General features: G+C 41.4%; 1 long non-coding RNA gene across 2 annotated transcripts; it reads right to left on the bottom strand.

The window, feature by feature from the left end:
* Positions 1-397: 397 nt before the first annotated feature.
* LOC120516828 lies at positions 398-9,281 on the bottom strand. 2 transcript variants are annotated; one of them, XR_005630925.1, is made up of 2 exons: positions 9,075-9,281; positions 398-960 (listed from the first exon to the last, which is right to left on the bottom strand). It is a non-coding gene; the product is annotated as an uncharacterized LOC120516828 (long non-coding RNA). The 2 variants fall into 2 exon arrangements; XR_005630924.1 differs by lacking the exon at positions 398-960 and adding an exon at positions 2,824-3,007.
* Positions 9,282-15,118: the final 5,837 nt, after the last annotated feature.

The following is a 15,118-nucleotide window of genomic DNA, read 5'->3' as shown; positions in this document are numbered from 1 at the left end:
GCGGTATTTAAAATAAAAAAAAAAAACCACGAGACTTCCCTGAAAGATAGATAGATAAAACTATACTTTTACCGTTTCAGAATAGATAAAGTACAGTCTACAATGGGAGATATCAAAAATAAATCTAAAACAAGAGTTTGTGTGCAGTGATCTTGCTGCTTCCAAGGGACAGCTAAAAAAAAAGTCTGGCACGCTACATCCTTGCTGGTGTCTCCAGCCATAACATCTTTGCCAGTTCAAAAGTACTGCGATAAAAGACAGAGAGAAGGTGGGAACCTAAGAGACGAACAGAGACCATCCATCCATTGTCTACACCTGCTTTATCCTTGCCAGAGAAGCTGGTGCCTATTGCAGCAAGCATAGGAAACAGAACCATCACAGGGTAGGATAGGGGACCTAAAAGGAAAAAAAAAATTTAATTTGTGAAAGTACCCCATTAGGATGTAGGACCCGCTTTACAGCACATGATACACTCAAATTCGTCATTAAATAGAAAAGAAATTGCCCATCCAAGATCTCATAAAAAAATAAATCAACAATAACACGTCCCAAGGAGTGACACCGTTTTTGTCGGAACCCTGAACAGGCCTGTTAAAAGAAGATGGTCCTGGGGGGTCCGCATGAAGTAATAGACAGCATCATCTAAAAGGAGATCTGAATTCAGCCGACTGTCAGCCGCGCGGAGTCTTTAAGCGGGTTTAGCTTGGATATGCTGGCGTAGAGGTTAAGGCTTTGACAGAACGACTCCCGAGCTGGACCGCGAAGGGGATCCAGAACAATCGTGGTAAGCATTGTTCAGTCTTTTTTTTGCAGCATCAACAGACAGATTGGTTCTTAAAAGTGTTGCAGCTCCAGTGTAATGGGGGTCCAAGGAGCAGCTCTGTACCAGACAACCATCCAGGAAGCGGTGGGCTCAAATTTCACCTCTTACCCTCGTCAACAGAAAAACTGCTTTGTGTCCTTTATTGGAAGAAAGAACAGTCACCAATTGCTTACTTTTAATAATAACAACAATAATAATAATAGAAGAAAACTGACTATTTTGCATTTCTAAAGGGAATCAAATTCTAACAATTACACAGCTGTAATAATAATAATACATTGTATTTATACAGTGCCTTTCCCATGCTCAGAGTGCTTTACAAAATAAACAACAGTAAATATATAAAATGGGATACAAAACAACATCTGCATAAAACACTAAATAAACATACATATAAGAAACACAAAGATGAACAATGGATTAAAAACAAAAGCGCTAGGCTATACTGTTCGTCAATCAGCTCATTCTTATTGACTCATCATTAACGTTGGAGAGCTTATGAACTCTTCACACAAGGCGAGACAAAATTGGCTCCTCAGTTGCAGCACAGGAAGCTGAATTCACTCGCTGGGGGTCCCACCGTACTAGTGGGGGGATTTGCGCTCATAGAACCACAGAGATGGATGGAATAACAAAGTGGGATTCTGTAAGCACAACACCACAATGGGCGTATTATCCGTTATTATTTGACTGACCCTTTTATCCAAGGCGACTTTTACAAACCCCTTTAAAAAGTAAAACGCTAGGATTTGAAAAATGTTTACCTTGGTCTGCTGTTGCTATTCGGTTTACATGAACAGACAGTAAATGAGTGGATTTCATCTCCGCTTCATCTGCGGAGCGCCCTTTGAGTCGTCCAGTGTCGCACATCACTTGGGAGACGCTGAAGTTACCAAAGAGTGGGCATATAGCTCAGGAGGATAAGCGCTCCCTCCGAAAAGAAAGCCTCTGGTTCAAGCCCCCATACCCACCATGTAGGATTTACTTCAAATGATTTCTTAATTGCCAGTTTACATGCAGTGCACTCCAACTTTCAGTAATATTAAACACTTCACAACAGAGAATTAGCTCTCCCCGATAAACGGGCTAAATCAACCCACCCGCTACAATACCGGCCAGTCCATGTGTATCTAGTAAAGGACCTATTTATTTAAGGGGTCCACTGACCTGTCTGAGGTATAAAGCATGAGTGAACGTCAGCATGTGAGTCAGTTGCCGTATAGCTCAACTGGGTAGACCACTGCTATAACCCACCCGTGCACGAGTTCGAATCTCAACCCGAATAAAGGGGTATTAATATAGCAAATAGTCTCTTTATTAGAAGGGATTGGCAATAAAAATAGTTTATAGTGTACGCTGCTAAAGGAAGTGCAACATCGTGAAAAGAGAGCGACCCGAACCGGCCACACAGTTCAAACCGACTAAAGAAGGCCCTTAGCTCAAGCCCAACATATACCTCACATAGCATGTAAACGGTCCATTTATTTGCAGCGCCCTCCATTCAGCCAATGATATAAGAGATTTGGGATTACTTCCAGATGGAGGATTAGCTCACCGAGATACATGAGCCAATTCAGCTAAAACGTGGAGGAAGCAGGGTTCGAGCTCAGTCCTCTCCCCCCGTAATAAGGGGCTAAGCAATTTATTTAAGGGGTCTGCAGACCTGTCGCTAACATTAAATGCGTCTGGTCAGCAAACTAGTCAGTCAGACTCGGTAGCTCAACCGGTTAGACCACTCACGCAAGGTGTAAAAGTGCGGGTTCGAGTCTGCCCCAAAATCATAGCAGCATCTAAAATAAAAATCAGCCTCCTTATTTGCTGTGGCCACCAATGAGTTAACGGTATACAGTAAATGATTTCTATACCCTTCTTCCAAAGGGGACCCCATGGTGGCATAACGAAACAAGCAAACGACCCCATGAGCCAAGACCAAGTCGGCCCCGCGATTTAGACCGACGACCAAAGGGGCGCCCCGAGTCAAGGAGGACCCCGAAGAATGACGAAAAGTAAGACTCTCTCTTTTATTTGATGTGTGGATGGAGAGATGAGTTGTTAAAAGTGCTGAAACCCCAAAACGAAAAGGACTCAAACAGTAGTTCTTTAGGATAAACATCTTCAGACCCATCAGCCAAGATAAAACAGGGTTCGAATCCCCCTCCTATCATCATCAGAAGAAAATATTACCTGGAAAAACAGAAACCAAAACTTACTTTTAATAGTCAGTCATAATAAGAAAACTGAGCATTATGTATTTGTAAAGTGGGGTAAATAAAAACTACAAAAATATAAAAATTATAATACATTTTAATTATATAGCCCCTTTCCCATGTTCAAAGAGCGTCTACAGGAGTTTAGAAAAAGCAACAGTGAATGCACAATATTAGATACAAAATTATATCCACATAAAACACCAAATAAAGATAAATACTGGAAAACAAGCTATTAGCTAAATAAACGCACTTGACGGACTGAATGTTCTCCCGTTTGTCAAATTTCTTGTTCTTCTCTTCAGAATGATTAATTAACAAAAGAGAACATCCAGTTCAATACTTCTCAATCAGCTCCTCCTTGTTTACTTACTCATTATAATAAGTTTTTGTAAAACGAATATCAACAGCAGCCCAATTCAAACATTTGTTCAAATCCTAGCATTTCGCTCTTTATCACCTTTTTATTCCCTCGCTTAAGAGCATGTGGGAGATGGCACAGTCAGCATTTTACTGACAGCCAAAAGAAGCTGAGCAGAAACGGCCATTAGTCCAATATCCAATAGAATTTAGAAGCAGACGGAAAGACCCGCCTGTTACTCGAATCTCCAATAGGTTTCGCAGATGGATGTACAGAAACGCCCTTTTCTGCGCCAACATCCAATTAAACTTTGACATAGAAACACCCACTGCTGAACTAACACTTAGAAGTCATAGACGAGCTTAGCGCATCAGTGTACCATAATGTTACGTTTTCCGGGCCAGTTGCACGCACGTATGAGACAGAGTCACGGGCCAGTTCCCTCGCCTTGCATTAATAGCTTACGGAGGTCATTTATACTCCGTAGCATACCGGGCTGAGGTCCAGTATAGACCCCTAATGGCGCAGAACACAGATAGGAGCCATTACGTAGGTACAGTTGCTATTGTAACATTTTTTTTTTCTTCTGAATTTAAACAGCATCACACCACAATATGTGTTTTTGTTTGCAATGTTTGAATAATAAGCAATGCCAAGTGCTGCGTGTTAGTTCTGTATGGCAGGTAATATTGTAATTTTTACCATAAAGCTTTCTTTTTTCCCCCTAAGGGGGCACTTTTGCAATTATTTCTCCTTCTTTAAAAGTATTTTGTGAGCACTGAGTGTGCAATACTGTACTGTCATGTTTGGCTCTCACGGGGCAGTGCCCTTAATTTAATAATAATAGCATATAAAAAGTTCATATCGCAGTTGGATAAGTTCTTAATATTCTGGTGTCAAGTCTTTTTAATAGGCCAAACAATGCTTTTACGTGACCAAACAAAGATGCGAGGCAATAATGAGGTCACTTCAATTAAAACCCCATCGGAAGCGCAGTTAATTTGCAGTTCTTGCCATTCCTCATTTGCTACTTCTATAAACTTCAGAAGGCATGAAGGACATCATCATTCCAACTGAAATGAACCTATATTTTGCGTTGATGTAACAAATGCTAACTTTTTCACTTCAAAACCAAACAAAGGTGTCAGAGTTCCAATTCATCAACCTCACAGATAACTGCCTGTGATGTGGAAGACTGCAGAGATTTAATGGCTCTAGCAATACCAAGTGGGCAACCTGGTGTCGAGTGCAAGCACTTGGCTTGAGTGCCCTTTGCAGATGCTTATATTGAGGCCATACAGTATGTGTTGCTGGAAGGGCTCATTTCTAGGCCCAGAAGAAATGAGTGTATTGAGTTAAATAATGCATGTACTAGCATCCAGGGAAGGACTAGGTACAGTGTACCCTGTTTAATATGAGAGGTATGGCTATTTGGGGAGATATGTTTACTTCTCAGTATTTACAGGAAAAAAGGAAGCCTGGAGTTATTTGGTAGGATGACGGTCACATTTGACATGAAGACAGGGAAGTGGTGGTGTCTTTGTAAATGTTCAAAACAGCTGCATTGATGCCCTCACATTTATTTGTCGTGTGGTGGCTTTCCCTGGCCCCTAATCTTTGACTACCCTACTCTTATCCTTCTTCAACATATCGATACCTCTTCTGTCCAAATGTATGCCAAGACAGTCGGGACAGGTGCCGTCTTTTCCAGAAAGAGTCCCAATGTCCTATAAACCTATACCTGTCTATCCTACTCCAAGGTTTTAACTGGATGGCTGGGCAACACGGGAAGACCTGCAGAGAAGTCTGCCTTGTCAATTCTACATTCGAATGCAGAACAGATAACCTACCTTCATTCCTGTCATTTGTTCCAACATGGACAATGACATCTAGATCTGTCCACCCTTTCAGGGCATTCCTCCACCTGTGGACCCAGAAGACAATACACAGTACTACCGTATCTGCACCCGGAGGAAACCTGCATTTCAATACCTCTACAGACTAAGCCTACCACATAGCAGCCTACCACCTCAAGAGTTTTCAGAGTCACTCTCCAGTTCCACAAGTGGCTGAAAACAGTTTGATATCTCAAATTCTGGGGTCTCCAAATTTGTATTAGCTCCCTTTTTAATCTAAACATAAATCTTGATTTAAATTAAGTATTGCCATGACTTTATACCTGTACTATTTTCCTCCCTTGTCTGCCTGTGTCTTTATTTAGAATTTCTTTCCCTTTGTTCTGATTGTCTGCCTAGATGACTGTATTCCAAACATGATGGCCCTTTTTAGTTTCACCCCCAGTGCTGCCCCATACGCTGTATTTAAAGAATATCTTCCTCGTTATGAATGGATGCTTCTGCTCTCAGGGTTATACCACCTTTACATAAAATCTCTATGTTGTGCTTTATTTAAAAATGATTTCTATGGAGAAAAACTGTTTTGTCTTTGTCCTCTGTGACTCAGCACTCCCTTTTGTACTCTTTATTGTGTAGACTTTATCAGAAGGCCTCAAATCCTACAGATCCTATCGCTCTTTATCGGGTATTCTACTTTAGCATTTCTCTCCCTTCCTTGCCTTTCTGTTCATCCTGAAAAGAGCTGACCAGAAATGATGATTTGACCAGAGACATTTGTGCATTGCCTGAAACTACACATCTCACATGTATTTATCAGGTTGTATGGTTATGGTTTGCCAACATTCATATTATACTTTGCTTCCATATTATTTTTATGAATATCTTCTTATATAATACGCTACCGTGGCTGTCCTTTTGTCTGTCCAGGATTTTAAATCACCTGTAGCTCACAGTTTGAACTATTGACCTGAAATGTGGTACACATATACTACATGATGTCTACTATCCGCTTTTGGGGTGTTGATTGACCTCCATGGTTAGTCTTTTTTTTATTTTATTGTAGAATCAATTCTTGGCAGCGGCCAACAGGGAGGCCGTGCGGCCCTACCACCTTCGCCGTCACTTCCCCTACCTCTTTATATCTTAAATCATTCTTGAGGCAGATTGAAGACTTAAGCGCCAGCTTAAGAGAAAACTTAATGAAAATGTACTAAGTAATTGCAAAACAAACAATGACTTAATCAGATTTAACGTGAAAAGATGCTGACGAAAAAAGAGAAGCAGCGGGCCACTAGGGTGGAGAAAAGAAGAGCTGCTCAGGAAGCAGCAAGCGCATCAACCTCTGAGCAAACGAATGCTAAACGTACAGAGAAAGAGGATGAAAACCAGGAATGCTCAAGTTAAGTGTATTCACTGCACATTACAGTGCAGTGTGCCATTACTGGTGGTCAATAATATTGTGTCAAATTGCCTGAGGTTATAGACATACAAGTGAGAAATGCTAAAGTATAATTACCTGATAAAAGTGCTAAAATCTGCAGAATTTGAGGCCCTCTAGTAAAGTCTACACAATAAACATTTTGGGAATACGTCAAATTAACATCATTGTGGACCAAAACTCTGTGAATGTTTACCAGACAGCATTGGGGTCTCAATCCTTCCTTAACCCATCATCAAGTGTATTTGGAGGACTCAAAGGTGGGCTTACAGCGGAGGGGACAATGGATCATACCAGCCTATACCACGCTACTAGCATGTACAATTATCTTGCTCAACTGGAAGACTCCCAACCCATAACTGAGAAACTGATGTTGTATATTATTGGAAACTGGAAAAAATTCGAATTCTTGCCTAGATGGTCTGTCCAAAAAGTCTTTAAAACATCGCAGCACTTCATTTAAAAAAATCTTAGAAGAAGCATACATATTGTGTACGGGAAAGTATAGGGGTGGGCTTTCCTCTCCTTCTCTTGGGTGGGAGTTGAATTTTTGTTCAAGTTTTGTTAGGTTTTGTTTCATCTCTGTCCTCTTTTATAATTAAAATTTTCGATTTGTTCTTCTGAATTAATTCTGAAATTATTTGGTGTACAAATTGCACCTGTTTTATTGTACACTGTTACTTTTTAAAATAAAATAAATTAACAAAAAATATTTTTAAATCTTATTATTTGTACACCCTAATTCCTCCTCAATAACAAAACATGCCTCTTCTTATTAGTCCTTAGCTAAATTGTTTTGTTCTTGCTGTCCTGAAGTCTCTTACCGCTTTCGCCGTTCCGCGCTCCCAAAATGCTGCAAAATTTGAACCCAATTCCCTTTTCATGATGCCGGCGAAAAAAATAAATAACAGCAAAACCTTTTAGATGAGCATTGTTCTGGGGAAGGAAACAGTACGGAGGGCTGCTGTAACCCTCTTTTATTATTTTTTTTTTTTTGCTTTTGTCCTGTGTCCGGTTTAATTGCAAACGTTACGTATTGTGGTGTAATGCAGTTTACGATCAGAAGAAGAACGAGAAAAAAGGTTACGTGTTAACAACGGCAACTGCTCTGGCGTATTAATACACCCTGGGTATTAGAATGAGCGGCCTGTGCCATTAGGGGGGTCTCTACTGCACCTCAGCCCGGAGTGCTATGGAGTGTGAGAAGGCACCTCGGTGACCGGTAATGCAAGGCGAGGCATTGGCTCGCAGAACCGACACACCGACGTGTGAGCGCGCGCGCTACTGCCACAAGACACTAGCCGGGAACACCACGACACGAAAGCTGTATGCGAAAAGCTGCTGCAAAATCAGTTAAATCACATTTAATACGCTCTGGTACAGGACAACAAAGGCACTGGTGCATGAATGGGGGGCTATAAAATTGTTAGTTATGTCAATAGCGGTTGATCATGAACGTGCAGGCATTATAAACATTGTTTCCCAGCCATGAGACCCATTCAAATAAAACAGTCACTAAAACATTTTAACATTCTAAACAGGCCCGTTATTTAAGGCTCCCAACGCGGCGAAGCAACCTGAACAGAAACAAGTCCAGGGCATCTCGAAGGAGGCAGAACTCATGGTGTCTTGACACGAACACACCGTGTCATCCGAGTGCAGTCCGCATGTTCTCCCGTAACTTGGTGGTGTGCTTCACAGTTCTAAAGACGAGCATTGTGCTCAGTTGAGGAGTCCCAGTACGTGGTGACTGGCCTCTCCTTCGGTGTGGGGCCTTAACACGGGAGATGTTGCATGTCGATTGGATTACTACCTTGTAACAATAAATGAACTACAGTTTTACAGTCAGTAAGTGACCTCGGCCTCTGCCCTAGTATGCCAAATTGGCAACTGTGGGTAGAAACTCACCTTAAGTGTTTCGTACAGCAGAGCAGGGTTACTGGAACCTGGAAAGATCACTTCAAAAACACAACTCGAGATCTAATAGCTCGACCTGTCCACTGACACACACCTGTCTTCTGGACAGCGTCATCACGATTATAACTCAGAATTTAAGACTTAAGACCAAAAATAAAACTTCCTTACTAACACAATGGGTACGCAGATACCTCACTAAACGGTATGCCTGGCATGCACATCGCACACGTCCAAGTGACTGAAGCAATGCGTGCCAGTCAGAAGACTGTGCTTGTCATATTTTTATGCTCAGTTGCAACTCTGCGTGGGCTGTCACCTGTTACCTGATCTTCCGTGCTGACGGCTCATTCGGATGAGCTCCTTCTATTAGCTTCAACAACCACAGTAGCAAAGGCGATGATGCAGAATTCCATTTAACTCACTTACTGTAATAATACAAAATAATACAAATAATAATAATAACAACAATTACCTGTTTCGCGTTGCTGACGTGACCCGAATTCTTCTTACTTCCGCCTTATGTTCAAAAATTAGGAAAGTAAGCAGGTCCCAGCCGTCTCTTCTCAACTAAACTTTAATAATTTTGCAATAACATTAAAGAACTCCTGGCGACACCCCCATCACAGGTGAGCCCGTTTTCCACTAATTTTTCACTGACTTTCAGTCTGACTGCACCCAAATTGCGAAGAGGGGGCGGAACTACATAGCCCAGAACTAGAACCCGATAGGCTGCTAAGACTATCCAATAGGATTTAGAGGAGGTGGAGAAAGCTGTCTGTCATCTACCGCTGGTGTGGACAACGGGATTCACATATGGGAAGCCTTTTCAGAATTGAATCGTTTTTCTTGATATCAAAATTTCCGATATTGTATGTCTTTGAAATTTGATAATGGCAAGATATCTGCGTTTTAAAAATTGATATTAAGTTTCGTAATTCTGATATCAGCATTTTAAAATGTGACATCCGGGCTGACAAGACAGCACGCTGCCTCACACTAAGGAATTTGCCTGTTCTTCTCGTGCCTGTATATGTTTGCTCCGGGTGCTCCGGTTTCCTCCCAATGTCCAAAGACATACAGGTTAGGTGAACTGCCGAGTCTACGTTAGCCCCAGTGTGTGTTTGACGTGTGTGTGTTTGTTAGCCATCAGAGCACAGCAATCCATGTCGTATGTCAGTGGTTACTACACTACTTAGCCTACATCTGATCACTGAATAAATCCTTAACTTTTTCCGTGGTAAAGGTAAAATTATCCACCCACTCTTTGATTTCCTGCCACCTGCTCCAAATCCCCCCTGGCGACACCGATTTATTCCCACCCAGCCTTGGTCTTCCCCGAGGTCCCCTCCCGGTTGGACATGGCTGAAACATCTCCTCAAGCTGGCGTCCAGAAGGCATCCTATCAGAAATATCTCGTCTGCGCTCCTCACCCCATCTCGAAGGCTGAGCCTAGACACCCTGAAACTCATTTCCGCCTCTCGTATCTGAGATCTTAGTGCTTCGGTCAATACGCACAGTTCATGGCCATAGGTGACGGCTCAGCACCCTCACAGAAATAAACTAAAATGTTTTGAATTGTACAAATTGCTCATATTGGGATAATATTTGGAGGTTTGTTTTCAGAATTGTGATATATGTAGAAATGAATTAACATGCCCTCGATCCTCTATAACCAATTGATATTACATACTAAATGGAACCCCAAGTTAATAAAAAGCAATGCAGTATAATGAAATCCCATAAGAATACATATATCTTCTTGTTAAACTTTGGGTATATTCCTGAAAATAACTAACAGAACATGGACTCCTCTGTGATGCTGTACAGAATAAACAGGATCTACTGCCCCCTGAATTTGGCAATCATTTATCTGATTTAGCTAAACATTATGATTATGTAGTGAGCAAAAGTTTTATTTATTTGTTGCATTCAGTAGGATTTTGTCAGATTGTCAAAAGTCCAACTCATAATCATAACCACATTAGATTTAATTATAACTCACATTGAAATTCAAAATTTAAATATTACTCTATTAAATGAAGTAATTTCTGATCACTTCTTTATTATGTTTGATTTGGTTCTGCCATTACAAATACTTCCACAGATTAAAACAAAGACAGTGTGACATCTAAATTGTAGTTCTGCTTCAAGATACTTTGAGTAAGTCAAGCGTAATTGCTGAAAACAATTTAGATCAGCTAACATCAAATTATAATGTGACCTTGAGAGATGCTCTGGATGCAATGGCTCCCCCTTTAAACATACTGTATGTGATCAAAGCAGACAGAAATTCACCCTGGTTTAATGAGAGCACTCGAGCTCTTCAATTAGAGTGTCAAAAACTGGAGCATGGACAGAGAGTGTTAAAAAATTTAAAAATGCTCTCTTTAAAGCTCACTCAGGTTACTATTCTAAAATAATACATAACAATAATAATAATCCCTGTGTACTGTTTAGAACAGTGGCTAATTTCACAAATGTGAATTCAGAACTACAGTTCAAAATATCAACAGACATTAGCAATACAGACTTTATAAACTTGTTTAATGAGAAAATTTAAAATATAAGATCCCAGATCTCAGCATCACAGTGCAAACCTCTAGCTTGGCAGACCCTGCCTAGCCTCGCATTCAACACTTTAGAAATTTGAATCCTGTAACAGAACAGGAAGCCTTAACTTTATTTTTTAAAATTAAACCTATTACTTGTTCTCTAGATCCAGTGCTAACAAAACTAATAAAATTCACAATGGATGTTTGTTCAGCACCATTTCCTAGCATTATCAATAGTTAATTATTGCATGGTACAGTACGTGATGCACTCAGAGTGTCAGTTATCAAACCATTACTTAAAAAGTCAGACCTTGACCCACATATACTTAATTATTAGAGACCCTGATCAAATTTACCTTATTTCTCTAATATACTTGAAAAGTAGTTGACAGTCAGCTTTAGTCCCACACTTATGCATCACAATTTATTTGAGAAATTCCAGTCTGGGTTCCGCACCAGTCATACTGCAGAAACGGCACTAAAGCGTGTTGTAAATGACAACTGGTAAAGGTGCTGAGTGACGCTTAGTTCTGAAACAACAATTTGGTAAGTTGAACATTTAGGGCACATTAAAGAAGTTACACTGAAGTCTTAGTTTGCTTAAGGCAGCTGTCCACATGCAGGTAAAGCTGTACACAATGGGTGCTATAAAGTGTCACAGACGGCTGGGCTTCTTACCCGGCCGGGATACCTAAAAGGACCGGAAGGGGGCAAGAATAGCTTCCGGGCCACAAGGGGACAACCGCCCTGGAGCAGGAGAGGACCACGGGAAAGGAGGAAAAGGGTTCTGGACTGTTTGGACCCTTGGCCACCACCAGGGGGCGATTTAAGCCTCGAGGAATCTGGAGACAGTTACTTCCGCCACACTCTGCAAGATGGCGGAGGAACCTGCCAGGGACGTCCGGAGTGCTTCTGGTGCAAAGGGCAGCACTTCCGCCACACCAGGAAGTGCTGCTGGAAGTTCGTCATCAGCCACCTGGAGCACATCCAGGCTGGAATAAAAGGCGCCGCCTCCCAGCAATCGGGGAGCTAGAGTTGGGAGAGGGAGCAGGACGAAGCTCCCAGGAGGAGATTGGCGGCCAAAGTACTGAGAGATAGAAAGTTCATTTTGGGTGATTATTGCTTTGTGCATTGTGTGGTGTTTGGGACTGTGTTTATTTGTGAATGAATAAACGTGTGACTTTTATAAAGATGTGGTCTCCGACTGGTGGTGTCCGGGCAAGTTTCACAAAAGCCATAGTTAAGTATAACTGTGACGCGTAGGCGAACCAAACTAATAAACAGGGAAACTTCTACAATAATGCACATGGACACAGGAAGAGCATGCAAACTCTATAGACTACAGTGGGATCAAACCAAAATCTATTAAGTTGTAAGGACCAGACTTAACCATTGTACCACCATGCCACCCAGCCATAAAATACATATGTTTAGTTCACAATTTTCTGGCAGGGGTGTGATCTCCACTAATTGTAGGTTAGAGCTGCAGAACATTGGATTATTTTGATGGAGAATACACATTGAAGTACAGTATTTGTACTTATCTTGACGAAGACTGCAAGAATCTTAATAAAATTTCTTGTTTGTATAGCAGAGAGAAAATGAAACATGTCTCTGGGGAATGAATACAGACTGATAAGCAGGATACACCTAATGAAAATATTTACTTTAGAAACCTGTACTGCCAGAAGAGGTCAGCTCCAGTATGCATATGAATAATTTGTAGCATGTTTAATATTATACATTGCTAAATATTTAATCTAATGCAAGACAAAATGCATAACATTACTCATATGTTTTGTGTGGGGTTGCTCAGTTCTTAAGTGTTGTTGGGTAAAGGAACAGGGATAGGGACTGGGCTCAATTAGTCCTTATGAGACAGAAAAAGTTTAAACTGTTTGTGAGGGACTTGCTGTTTCAGCCTATGTTAGCTGTTCAATCCAAACTGCCACAGCCATCCCATTACAGACTGAAAGAGCAACAAAAATTCAAGTGCTAATTATAAAGCCCATTCCAGACTAGGATGCAACCTTTGATATCAAGCCACTACTTTTTAACCATGATCACAATTATATTTGTAAATGGTTTGGCATGCAGAGAGCGCTCCTGCCGCCCAAACCCGACACAGACAGACATAGAACACAAGTTCAGCACACATGTTTTTCTTTTTGTTTTTCTTTTTCTACGCGGGAAACGTCTTCCCCCGTTTCTCACCTGCATAGCACAGAACTCTGCACAAAACACAGTTCTCTTCTTTCTTTTCCTTTCTTTTCCCTCTTTCTTCACCTCTGTTCCTCCTCCAGCAAGCTTTGTCCACCCCTTCCTGACTCTGGCTCTCAGAGTAGTGATGGCCGGCTCCTTTAATAGGGCATCCGAAAATGCTCTAGGTGTCTGACAACCTTCGTCTGGCAGCACTTCCGGGTGTGGCGGAAGTGCTGCACCAAACGGCTCAACAGGTCCTGCAGCACACCCTGGAGGCACCCATGGAATCCATGAGGGCAGCGCCAACCTCCAACTCCCATGGAGCCCTGTGGGAGTCCGAGGCACTGCTGTAACCCAGAGGGGCTGCCACCCAGTGCTCTGAAGAAGGTAATGCCTTGAATAAGTTCTCTCCACCAGTCCTTCCACCATCGTCTGCCACAAAGATAACAGGGACAGTTCATAACAGAAATCTGTGTTCTTATTAGGGTTATCTTTACATCAAGAAGATTAAACTATACTTCATAAAATCAATTTTTAAAACAGGAATTAAGGTAAATCTGCTGCCCTTTATGATGATGGTAAAAACTTTGATTAATTAGTTGTTCCAAAGGAATGAAAGGGAGATCCTGGAAGGGAAATCATGCTTAAAACTGACTGCCTGTTAAACTGGGGCATCCTGACTTCATTTGTACCAGCACATTTAATTTAAATATTACAGTAGATGTCTTATTTCTATGAACCAGATGTTTACTCAAGACTTTTAATGATTAATTGTTTTGGGACCTTTGGATGGTACTTAAGGGCAGAGGAGTGTTACTTGAACATACCAATTACCTGTGTGCTTTTTGGAGTAATTGAAATGCTTTCTAGTGTGACGGGAGGCCATGGCCATTACCCTGCCGGGATGCCAACTGGATGGAAGGACCGGGGAAGAGAACATCTGCAAGGCGCAGCCTTTCCTACGACTCTAGAGGGCAGCCCTCCTGGGCGGCTGTGGCACCACGGATTCCCGTGCTTTCTAAGTGCTTTCTATTTCTCACGGTTTACGCAGCTGCACTCAGCTCGCTCTGTCACCGCAAATGCTGCGTGAACAGACGCCCTCTGTCACCAGCCACCGTTCATTGGATGAATATATGCGGGCAGCTCGTGGTGGATAACTTTCTGTTTTAGAGTTAAAACTTACAAGGGTTAAACACTAACGGCAAGAATATTCATTCAAAAACTAAAACTAAAAATACTTTAGTAAATTATTATTTTATTTCAGTTAGTCTTTCCAGCTACTTTAATAGTTTCATTTAGTTTTAGTTTTTCATTTTGGTTTTGTCAATTATTTTATTTCAGTTTACAAAAATGTTTTTATAATAATAATAGTTTCAGTTTTGATTTTAGTTTTCGTTAACGATAACCTTGATTCCAAGTAACGCTAATGAATCACCTGGAGCACTCCCAGGAGCAACATAGAAGGGTCCACTTCACTCTATAAAAGGAGCCAGAGTTGGGTGGAAGAGGAGAAAGCTTGTGAGGAAGAGTGGAGGAGTAAGTGACTTAAAAAAGAGAGACAAGAAGAAACAAGAGACTGTGTATTTGGTGCTGCTTAATTATACTGTGCTGCTATGGGGCGCGAGGGAAAAGTGCTTTCTCCCGGAATTAAACGTGTGCTGTCTTGAACTTGTGTCTCTGCCTGTCTGTGTTGGGGTTGGGGCAGCTAGGGCGCCCCAGGTTTCCACACTAGTAATTATATGTAAATGAATCTAACTGTTAA

The sequence above is a fragment of the Polypterus senegalus genome, chromosome 16 (assembly GCF_016835505.1).
Source record: "Polypterus senegalus isolate Bchr_013 chromosome 16, ASM1683550v1, whole genome shotgun sequence".
Classification (NCBI taxonomy): domain Eukaryota; kingdom Metazoa; phylum Chordata; class Cladistia; order Polypteriformes; family Polypteridae; genus Polypterus; species Polypterus senegalus.
This window is presented reverse-complemented; position numbering and strand designations above follow the sequence as displayed.